Here is a 10201-nt window from a genome sequence, read left to right as displayed (position 1 = left end):
CGCCCTCCCTGCCTGGACACACTGGCGTCTCCTGCCATCGCCTCCTGGGAGAGCTCCTCACTTCCCTCCCATTTCCTAGACCTCGTGTCTCCCTTTGTCTTGTTGTATTCCCTCATTTTCATGGACCTCATCCTCCAGTGGCTTTTTAAGGAAAAAAAATATATATATATATATATATACATATATATATATATATATATATATATATATATATATATATGCGCGCGTGTGTGTGTGTGTGTGTGTGTGTGTGTGTGTGTGTGTGTGTGTGTATTTGTCTCTCTAAAACTGTCTGTATCCCATCTCCCCACCTGATTGTTAGAGTGATTATACAGAGAGTTCTATGTTGGAATTAATTTTCACTCAATATTTTTTTCTTTGTTCTTTCTCCAGAATTTTGGAGACATTGCTTCAGTGTCTCCTTATCTACAGTATGGTTGTTGAAAAGTGTCCCACTATTCCATTTTCCCATTCTTTATGTCTAATTTTATTTTCTTCTCTGGAAGTTGGCTAAAGATGTGTAATCCTAGTGTTGTGAAATTTCACAGTGAGGTGCCTCAGTGTGGGACTTTTAAAATCCACTGTGCTGGGCACTCAGTGGGCCAGCCCTTTAAATCTAGAAAATCTACCCTCCAGTTTAGGGGAATTTTCTTGACTTACTTTGTTAATGATTTCTTCTCCTGCAGGTGTTTTGTTTTCTAGATTTCCTTGGAATTCCTGGGTTATTTATCTGCTTTTCTTTGCCATTATCTGTCTTCTTTTTCTTTTCGTTCCGATGTCTTCAATTTCAGTGTTGATGCTTTCAGCTGAGGTTTGTATTTATGCTGTCATGTTTTTAATTTCTAAGAGGTCTTCTCTGTTCTCTGAACACCCTTTTTTTCTAGAAGCACCATTTTCTTGCTTCAAGATATCTTTTATTTCTCTTATCTCTATACGTTTTTAATAATACTTTTGGAAATTTTCTTTTTCCTTCATAATTCTGGATCTCTCCCGATTGTCTTTGGTTTTTCTCGGCTCTTTGGTAGCATTGGTGCTCTGCTCACATGTAAGAGTAAGGACTAAAAAGTGAAATTCTGAACACACGCATGTGGGAGGGGACACTGGTGACATTGGCTGCAATGATCTGGCTGAGCCAGTTGTTAGGGAACTTTAATGTCAGGCTCTTGCAGGCCTTCCTCATGGAGTGGTCAGGTCCCCTAGGAAAACTCCCCCCAACTCTTGCCTGGAGGGTAAGGGCCCAGTGGCCAGTATCTGGGAGATGAGGGTGAGGAGTAGAAAAGAGGAATCTTGGTAGGCTGTGTCCATATTACTTAACCTTCTATCTCTCTATAGCATTTCACCCCAACATTGTGTGGTGTGTCCCCTAATTCAGAGACGTCCGGGTGTGCCCTCACCACAGGATGCACTTTCAGGCTGCTGCTGAGGTGGGAGGTGCTGTCGCCCAGGTGCTGACAAGCGGGGACAGGAGAGGGGGATCACCTGCTTCTTAAACACAGTTCAACCCCTTCTCCCATCCCCCTGCCTGAGGCATCTGCTGCCTGGAGCCTTCTGAGGACCCTGCATGTCAAAGCTGGTGCTCATCTGTTCCACCTCCAGCTTCTTGTTAGCTTTCTTGGGTCCACTGAGTGAGGGGACACCATCCACCCACCTTCTAGCTTCCAAAATGCTGCTGTTGTCATTTCTCCCACTTCTCTTATTGAAAAGATATAGATGTATGTATATGTACATGTATATGGATATATATATATATGCATATATGTATATATACATATATATAACTATATTAGTTTTAATAAGATTCAGGAGCAGGTCAAAACCTTTTTTATTGATAGAAGACAGAGAGAGAGAAAGAGAGAGAGAGAGAGAGAGAGAGAGAGAGAGAGAGAGAAATAGAGAAACATTGATTTGTTGTTCCACTTCTTTATGCATTCATTGGTTGATTCTTATATATGCCTCTAACCAACTGAGCTACCCAGCCAGGGCAGGAGCAGGCCAAATGAGGTGATACGGAGAAAGACCAAAGCAGTAATTGCCCATGGAGAGTCCTCGGAGTGTGAGTGGGCACAGGGATTCCAGAAGAGGGTGAGGAAGGACTCTGGGTACCAGAAAAGGGAAGGGAAGGGAAAGGATTCCAGCCTCTGATGATTCTCCGCATCCAGATTTAAGATGGGGTAACAGAGGCGCCAACTTTACATCCCAACATCTGTTCAGTCCCAAGAAATTAAAATGGAAAATAGAGGGAAAGAAGTCATACTTTTCAATTCTGCTAACATTTGTACGTTTCCTCTGGGATAGGAAAAGTATAACACAGGACAGGAATCAGGAGAGGGAAACTAGTAGTGAATGAGCAGCTATAGCTGGGCTATGTGTGCAGTTGTTTTTAATTTTTACAGTAAGCCTAGGAGGTAAGTGTTGTTATCCTCATTTATTGGGACTAAAATTGAACCTAGAGGATTTATGGTCAGCCACATAATCAGTGGGTAAGGGCCCATCATCCTTAACTTTAAAATAGGTCTTTCCAGCATCTAAAAAATCCAACTAACTGGGATCAAGGGTCAATAAAGGTAGCCACAGGAAAGCTTGAGGTGGGTGAGAATTAGCCCCTCTGAGCATCATCCCTGCCAGGATACAATGAAAGCAAATCTCAGACCAAATATTCCACACATATATTTTTTCTTTTAATTATTTTAAATTTTATTGGGGTGACATTAGTCAACATGAACATATAGGTTTCATGTGTGGATTACTAATTTACAAAGTCTGTATATAGGACCATGTGCCCACCACCCAAAGCCAAATCTTCTCCCGTCACCTTATAATTAGGACCCCTTTCTTCCTCCACCCCCTCCCTCTGGCAACCACCACACTGCTGTTTGTGTACATAAGTTTCAGTTTTATATTCCACATACGAGTTAAATCATAGAGTTCTCAGCTTTCTCTGTTTGACTTATTTCACTTCGCATATGTACTTTTAAACCACATTTATGAGCAAGTAGGCACAAAGCAGGACATCAGTATGTTCTGTAAACTTGGAATTCCAATCCTCTGTTCTTCTAGGTTTTCCTACCACCACCCTACAGAAAAGATACTTAAGTCAGACCTGACAATATTCCATATATAGGTTTCTGTTACTCTTTTATTTATTTGTGTGTGTTTTTAAGCTTCACTCGAGTATATTTTTTAAATTGATTTTGAGAGAGAGAGGAAGGGGGAGAGAGAGAAACATTGATATGAGAGAGAAACATAGATTAGTTGCCTCCCATACCCGCCCCAATCAGGAATTAAACCTGCAACCTTTTGATGTACAAGATAAGGCTCCAACTAACGGAGCCACCTGACCAGGCCAGATTTGACTTCTTAATTATATGATTAAAATTCTTGGAGAGAATGAGTCATATACTTTTTAATTTTTCCATAATGACTAGCACAGTGCTAGATACATATACTAGTAGGTACATATACTAGTAGATGCACAATAAATACCTTTTGATTATTAAAATTTGTAGCAATATCTTACAAAAATATTTGGATCTGAGGTCTCTGTATTTGCTTTGAACTTCTAAAGTGCCTCAACGGACTAGTGACATTACAGAACGGCCTAGCTCACTTGAAATGATTCAGTGCAATTTGCCACGAGTGGTGGAAATGGTATACATTTTGTATAGTTGGGTTGGTGTGTTTTTTTCTGTGTCTGTGTGTCAATTCACAGCCTTGCTCCCAATTTGTATTACACTTTGTCAAGTGTAAAGTATGAACCATAATATACCAATATCCATGATGATATTTGGCTTTATTTCAGAATTTTTAAAATTGAGTCTTTCCCTTTCCACTGATTTTAATTATGTCAAGCATCAGCTTTAGGAAGTAAGCTGTGGGCTCTTACTCCGGGCAGTGCTTGAATCCTAAGGATTGAAAAAACACTGCAGTATGGAACCCTGCGGAGCTTTGACCAAAGGGATTTCCTGTCGTCGTTCACGTCTTCAGCGAGGAAAGGTGTACAGCTCCTTCTACTTAGTATGTAATCGCTGTACCTGGCCAGCGGTTAGTGCTGAGTGTTTGGTTTTGTTAAGCAATAGCCCTCAGCCACACAGCCAACCTGCAGCCACACCCCAGCCAGGAGGGCCCAGGGCTGGGCTTTCTGTTTGGTTTTTAACCATTGCACACCTGTGTAAAGTTCGGGGAACCTGCTAGGATTTCAGTCTTGGAACACAAGCTTTTGGAGCACCTCTTTGGGGAAAAACAAAAGGAGAAAGACCAACAGAACAGCTCCAATGTAGGTCTGATGACATCACAAGCCTGGTGAGGTAAGAAAATGCTTCAGGAAAAAAAATACAAACAAAAAACTTAATTCCTCCTGCCACTGCCCAGAGAGAGGAAGAAGGCCTATCGATTCACCTCAGCGTTTTCGTACGCAGGAAATTCGCTCACGATAGCCGGGAAAGGGAGGGATTGCGACTGAATTAGAAAGACTGATGATACTGGAAATTTACTTTGCATTCTTTCCAAATTCACATAGAACTGCATAGCAATGTGTATTCAAATTTAAAAGCACTATAGTTTAAGGAACTCAAGCCCTGATGTACATTATTATGTAAGTCCCCCAGGAGAGAAAAACTTCTTTGTTTCAGCTTAAGTTTGCACATAGGCATGCATACACACACACACACACACACACACACACACACACACACACGTACACGCGCAGTTTATTATTACTCTTAACACTTCAATTTAGGTAATCTGGTTCACTGTTCGTCATTTGAGATTTTAATTCTGACAACTGGTCATATTTGCTTGATCATATTTTTTTCAATTTAGAACATTTCCTGCCCAGGAATCTAGCTTGAGTTTTTATGACACATGATGAATTGCAACTAGAGCTCAAATCTCAGAATTTGAATGATGCTAAATTTAACATATTTTCCTATGTTTCTAGGCTAACTTCTGTGGTTTCCCCAGAAACATATCAAATCATCTTCCATAATGTGCTACATAAATATATTTATGATAATCTAGGTACTTTAGAATACAGCCATTAATTATTTTAATATTTCTAGCTTTAAGACTCATATTTATTTCTTCCCTTGTATTTTCTCCCCAGTCATATGATTATGGATTATTTTTTATTGACTTTATTGGGGTGACATTGGTTGATAAAAATTACATAGGTTTCAGATACGCACTTCTACAAGGCATCATCCGCATATCGTGTGTTTATCAAGTGCTATAATTATCTTATAACTTACGGCTAGGTGGCTTCTGGTGGCTCTGTCATACCTTCTGTGCTTGACTCATTTGCTGAAATTGCCCATGGCTTGACAATTAATCCTTGGTGTTCCTGAAATCCAGAATAAATTATAAGGTTTATAAACGTATATAAAATAAAAGGACAAGCGAGGTCTTAGAATCTCTGACTTCCTTGATATTTGATCTGGTTAATAACTAACACAAGCGGGCTGCTGTTCCTTTTATTTTTAGAAGAAAATACTATCTCCTCCAGGGAGGAAAAACAGATCAATTCAGCCTGTTTACCCGATCGTTGAGTAGACAGGAGAAAGCCGGCCTCTGCTCCGTGTTTTGTCTGTGCTCCCCTGCCCTCGCTAACCTTGAGCTGGTTTGAAAGGAAGGGAGAATGCAGTGTGCTACATGCAGCAGCTACCATTAGGTGTGGCCCAGGCGGTGTGCTGGGCACATTCCACGGGCTGGATTCTTTCGTTCATTTGAGACAGTAAGCCTGTGATATAGGCATGATTACCCCTATTCCACATTTTAAAAAAATAATGTAAGCTTTTTGTGTTTGTGTTGTTTTGCATTTGTGTTTTTTTTATTAATGTGTCCTTTTATTTTTTTCTTTAAATATGTTTTTATTGATTTTAGAGAGAGAGGAAAGAAGAGGGATAGAGAAATAGAAACATCGATGAGAAACGTTAATCGGCTGCCTCCTACACGCCCCCTACTGCTGATCTAGCCTGCAACAGGGCACGTGCCATGACTGGGAATCGAACCACTGAGCCACACCCGCCAGGCCTAATGTGTCCTTTAACAAAAAAAGGGGTGGTGGTGGAGAAATGATCTTACAGAGGCCTAGAATCCCAAAAGTTATTATAAAGATTTTAGGGCAACATATAATTGAAAATATCAAAAACACTAAAAGATTTTGTCATCTTAACAAGATGCTCCCCAAATGGCTGTTGTCTGCGTCGATTGCACAGGTGGCAAATGAGTTTTCCTAAATTCTAGCTCATGATTCTGACATAAAATATTGACTGTTGGAAGTTACCTTTTAGGTCTGTGCTAAAAAACTCTAGTTACAAATTTACCTTATTCATTCATCCACTTATCCTGAGAAAACATGAAAACAGTGATCCTTGGGAGGCAGGTAACAATCTTCCATAGACTCAAGAAATCCGATTGTGACTGGGCTTGTTCTCAAACCCGCTCTTTAGTCAGTCGAGTTTGAAAATTGTTTCTCTGGCCCGGCTGGCATGGCTCAGTGGTTGAGTGTCAACTGTGAACCAGGAGATCATGGTTCAGTTCCTGGTCCGGGCATATGCTCGGGTTGTAGGCTCGATCCTCAGTGTAGGGTGTGCAGGAGGCAGCCAATCGATTCTCTCTCATCATTGATGTTACTATCTCTCCCTCTCCCTTCCTCTCTGAAATCAATAAAAATATATTTAAAAAAGAGAAAGGAAATTGCTTCTCTGTTGCAGTTCATCTGACTGACCCATAATGTATCCACAAAAGGAATCTTTTACAGCGATTCTGCCATCATATTAATGATAAGCACTTAGTTATTCCACGCCTGCTGTATTTGAGGAATTATTCCAGGAGCTTTGCTGCCTTTTCTCTAATCCTTACTGTAGCCCTAGGAAAAGTACTGTCCCAGTCTACAGGTGAGGCGATGAGTAGTCACATGACTCTGCTGAAGTCATTTTTCTCTCACTAAGTGTTAATGCTCTACTGGGAACTTGATGCCAGACATCCCACCCCTTGAGATTGATTAACTCATACCAGGAGAAGTTGGACTGTAGGGTCACTGTTATTGGAGGTTAGTGGTGTGTGCCTGAGGGAAAATTGTCTGGGAAATGAATTTATCCTTCAGGCTCAGAACCCTGAAACCTTGTGCTGGAGCCTGCCTGAACTGGCTGGGGAATTTCAGAAATTTTGTGAGGTGATATTAAAAAGTTAAATTCTGTGAAAATATAGGCAAACAAATTATATTAGAAACAAAGTTAATAAATACTCAAAACATTTACTAATTACTTTAGTTTTCTATGTTTTCTACATCTATGGTATCTGTATGGTAGAAATATTGTATAATGGTGTACAACTATACACCTCTTTTCTTTTTCTAAATATATTTTTATTTTTAGAGAGGAAAGGAGAGGGAGAGAGAGACAGAAACATCAATGTTGAGAGATAATCATTGATCAGCCTCCTGCATACCCTTTAATGGGGATCGAGCCTGAAACCCGGGCATGTGCCCTGACCTGGAATCGAACCGTGACCTTCTGGTTCATATGTTGACACTCAGCACTGAGCCACACCAGCTGGGCTATCCATCTCTTTTCAACTTTGTGTTTAATGACTTAATGTTACTCACTTGAAATCAGCCATGACAGGAGTATTTACACCATGGAAATTGGCTATAAATCAGGTTCAACTTAATGTTTTGTCACTTGACTATGCTTAAGAATGTGATGAAGAAAACATTAATGTGAATTAAACATAAAAGTTGCCTGTCTTTAGCTATTTCATGAGAATAACACAAAAAAAAATTCCTGAGGAAAACTTTCTTCCAGTATTAAAAAAATTATCTGTTTCAGCAAAGAATGTGCTCATGTCATTAACAAACAAGTGAAATTCCAACATTGGCACTCATTGTTTCACTTCCATCCAACTACTTAATGTAAATGAACTATCAACTGACATTCATGTCAGAACTATACTTGTTTTGTCCGTTGCAACCATAGGTTGACTATGAATAGAGGAGTCCAGAAAAACTCAAAACATCCTGTGAAAATTAATTTGTCCAAATAAAATGAAAGTGTTGTTTAATCTTTATTTGTGAACCGTATTACACATCGCTTATTTATAATAATAAACATTTTTGTTTCTGTAGAACCAGTTGGTAAACATTTGCTACCACACCACTGCCTGTGAGGTTTGGTCTGCAAACTTTTCACGGGCCAGAACCGCAGAGTCAAATTCATGCCTTCCCCAAAACATTGGCACCCTTTGAATATAGTTGAAATCAGAACATAGTTCTTTATCCCGTAATTTAAAAAAAAGAAAGAAAGAAGAGCTAAAAAGTATGTCAACTTCTGGTGTTGAATTTTCTGCATTAGTCCGCCAGCAAGATTGAATACTGCCAAGAAGTCTTCAAACTACCCAGAAGCAGGTTACAGATAAGTTTCTTCTGAAATGTCATGCATTTTGTTGCTATATGTTCATGTACCCTTTTTTCTAAAGAAGATTATAGACTCCATTTCCACCTATCTCTGGTTTAAGCAGTAGGATCCCCCCTCCCCTCAGAACGTAAGTTAATACATTTTATGTGTTAGTATATCAAGGTAAGAAAACATTAAGGACTGAAAAATTGGGAATTCAAACCCGTCTTGTATTTACTTAGTTGAGTGAATTAAAGGTAGGGTAAGAGCATATCAATTTCTGGTTTTGTTTTACTTCTAACCGGTACCACTCTCTAGAAACACTGTGATCTGTGGATTGTCACGCATGCTTTTATATGCTTACTTACTTCTCCCTTAATTGGTTTCGGGCTGTTTCTACAACACTGTGTTTTCATACTACATTCCACACTGTGGAAGGTAGGGCTGTTTTGTTGATTTTAGCTTAAGAATTAGCAAACTTTCTGTGACCAAATTTTTTACTTTCTCTGAGCAGACTTTAATACACAAAATATTGAGAACTGCCCTCCTCTCTATCATGCTCCAGTGGTTATCTAATATTTATTAATGGGGGGAAATGAATGAGTGAATGAATGAATGAATGAATGGAAGGAAAACACCTAGAGACCTTTCCGATATTTTCTGGAAAAGTGCTGATGTAGAATTAGAGATGGTTGAGTGGAAGGGAAGAAAATAATAACTGGGCAAGTTATTTTTGACTCAGGTTTGAACAGTCATCTGATGGAGACAGATCGTATCTGCAGAATTCTTGGCTCCCTCAGAACAGCAGACGGATTGCCAAGGAGTGGTGGGAATCACAGTACACGTGTTCCTGGTGATTAGGCAGAACTTCTTTGTTCTGGTTTTGATATTAAGCATGTGTCAGGTTCTCTACTTTCTTGAGATGTCTGTTTTTACCTAATTTTTCAGAAATGATCTGAAAGGAAACCCTGATAAAGTTTTTGGTCTCTTGGGATTTTGTTGTTGCTTAGAGGGGAGCAATGTGGGTTAGAACACAGTAGGTCCTCGGGTTACATCGGAGATCCGTTCCTACGGCGCGTGTAACGTAACAGGATTTTCGCCGTCAGCCGAACCCACCTACATAAGCACCTACGTCACTCACATGGAGCGCGTACACAGCAGTAATGATGTGAAACAGTAAGAAAAATTTAAAAGAAAGGTAACAATCCCTGACCTTTACTTGTGGTAAATAAATAATAAAAAACATAAAGCACATATGTACATACGTCGAAATGATGGAACTTTTTTTTTTTTTAAATAAATAAATGGGAGATGGCAACGTAACCATGAAATGACGTCGGTCGAGTCCTACGTAACCCGAGGACTGTCTTGTTAGGGCCTTCTCACACCCAAATGCTGTGTCTTCATTCATAGCCGTTTAATAGCCATTTATTTGTTCGTTCTCTCTCTCTCTCTCTCTCTCTCTCTCTCTCTCTCTCTCTCCCTCTCCCTCTCTCCTAAAACTGATAGATTAACCAGGGTGTCAAAACTGTTATGCCCAGAATTCGGGGTCCCCAAGAAAAACCACCAGGGAACCAGTCGAGTCCGATGCAAAAGCAAGGAGTCTGTATTCAAGCTAGCTTGAGCTCAGTACAGTACCACACACACACACCGGTGTAGCGGCGAGGTGGAGAGAGAGAGAGAGAGAGAGAGAGAGAGAGAGAGAGAGAGAGAGAGAGAACAAAGGCTTAAAAAAAGGGGGTCCAAAGCAGTGGGCGGGGGGAACGTTCGTGGCCCCATTGATTGGTCAGGGGGCAGGGGTCTGGTTACAT

At 40.1% G+C, this 10201-nt stretch overlaps 1 protein-coding gene across 9 annotated transcripts in view; it reads left to right on the top strand.

The window, feature by feature from the left end:
- PGCKA1 (PDCD10 and GCKIII kinases associated 1) overlaps nt 1-10201 on the top strand; it is a 74631-nt gene that overhangs the window by 37335 nt on the left and 27095 nt on the right. Inside the window, exon 1 of one of the 9 annotated variants that reach the window (XM_079796771.1) lies at nt 3071-4304. The exons of the other annotated variants lie outside the window; for them this stretch is intronic. The gene's annotated coding sequence lies outside the window, so the exon portion shown is untranslated. Of the gene's footprint in view, nt 1-3070; nt 4305-10201 lie in introns of those variants that run through there. 9 annotated transcript variants of the gene reach the window in all.

The sequence above is a fragment of the Cnephaeus nilssonii genome (assembly GCF_951640355.1).
Source record: "Cnephaeus nilssonii genome assembly, chromosome: 1".
In the NCBI taxonomy this organism is placed as follows: Eukaryota; Metazoa; Chordata; class Mammalia; order Chiroptera; family Vespertilionidae; genus Cnephaeus; species Cnephaeus nilssonii.
The sequence above is the reverse complement of the archived record's forward strand: the minus strand, read 5'-3'. Positions and strand labels throughout refer to the sequence as shown.